Below are 1,906 nucleotides of genomic sequence, written 5' to 3' on the forward strand. Positions count from 1 at the left end.
TTGCATGAAGCAAATCCGTGGTATCCAGATGTATTTTCAGTTCAGAGTTCTGTTTATCATTTGCCTACCATGAGTAAATTAGCTTGACTAGCAGTCATATCTTATTGAGGTTAAGCAGTTACTCTTTTCCTAAGCCTTTCTCCTTAATCTTTTCGACTTAACCATGGAGTTAACTGTTGACCCTATTATTATGCTATTATGAGCTAATCTGTAGGTTTTATTACCTACAGATTAGCTTTCTCCTTAATCTTTTCGACTTAACCATGGAGTTAACTGTTGACCCTATTATTATGCTATTATGAGCTAATCTGTAGGTTTTATTACCTAAACAAAATGTTTATAACTTAGACTTAAATGCTTGAATCTTATTTTCATCATAAATTGTATGTTGTTAAAATGTATTTGGATTTAGAATTCTACAAATTTTCAGTATAGATTTAAGAAGAGATATTTACTTGTCTAGGAGACTGTTGTGCTTTCTCTGCCATATTAAGTCATTCTTTATTCAAATAAGAGATGAGAAAGCTGATCATTTTCAGATTCTTTTTCAGGATGAGAGGAACTATGGTCATCATACAGATTTCATCATAAAGATCTTGTATTACATGGTAGAATTTGGTTGTCCTTTTGTAATAGTGGTAAGACCCTGATTCCGTAATGTTAATAGTCAATCAGTTCTTTCTTGGTCTTGACAATTATTTTAGGACTTTTTGTTCTTTATTGACCCGTCCCATAGATACTGGGATGATGTGGACAGAGGCTGCTTACTTTTGTTCCTTCAAAAAGCAGATCCTTCTAGATTTAGCTCCTTGCAAGGTGAAGGTACTCTTCAAGGCTTCTTTCCATCTTGTTTTTTTCCAAATGACTCTCTGGAAGCCCCTCAGCCCGTTATTCTACCTTTTCCCGTGGTAAACTCCACCTTTCCCCGTAAGAGGAATTCCCGTTCCTTGATCCATTCCTGGTTCTTGCTGCAGGCTTCTGTAGGATTGACTTTCAAACTTTACTCTGTAATTGCCAGCTCTAGAGGAAGGGGATGGGCAAAAATTCTATTAATGGAGTGACTATGGATGCCCCATTTCAATTAGTTTCTTCACGAGGTTAGGCAGGAGCTAATTTCTCTACTAGGTTACCTAGGGAGAAAGTGTACCTCTCTAAGACTAAGATTAATTTTTCTCAGAGTAAACACTATAAAATATTGGAGGAATATTAAAATGTTTAAAAATATATGTATATATATATCTGGTTCTATAAGAAATTTAATAACTACATTTGGTTATCAGATATTCTGGAAATTCTTAGTCTTACAGATGTGCTGAGAGAATAACTGTATGAATTTCCAATCCTTCTCTGGTCATTTCTTTCATGGAATGATGGAAGACTTACCTTAGAGATATTGAGCATTCTGCTACTCTCTTCCCCTTTGAAAGTTACTACCTGAATGGCTCACACATTCCAGGAGCCCTTATGTTAATTCCTTTCCAAGCTGTTGGTTGTTTGAAGCTTATTTATTCTCTGGTAGATTCTTCAGGACAGACTTATGGGAACAATATTCCTTGAGTTCTCATGTATTATGTAGCAAGAATATACAAGACTGTAAGAAGTTTTAATCTATGGGTTTTTATACTTGAAGGTCACTTTAGCTTCATTAAAATGTGTTCGATTTGGGCTGTATCATTTTCTCAGATACACGTATAGTCTTTCAATATGTAGTTTGAAGTTATCTTTTATTCCAGGAGAGTTTTATTACAGTTTTTAGTATTTTTTGCTTTGTTGCTTTGGTCTTTATCAGGGACTCCTACTAAACATATATTGGACAGTCTTGCTTATGTTACATATTAATTATTGTCTCTTAAAATCTTTTTACCTCTTCTTTTTTTTTAATTCTAAAATTTGTCTTATGTTCCAT

The sequence above is a fragment of the Eschrichtius robustus genome, chromosome 2 (assembly GCF_028021215.1).
Source record: "Eschrichtius robustus isolate mEscRob2 chromosome 2, mEscRob2.pri, whole genome shotgun sequence".
In the NCBI taxonomy this organism is placed as follows: Eukaryota; Metazoa; Chordata; class Mammalia; order Artiodactyla; family Eschrichtiidae; genus Eschrichtius; species Eschrichtius robustus.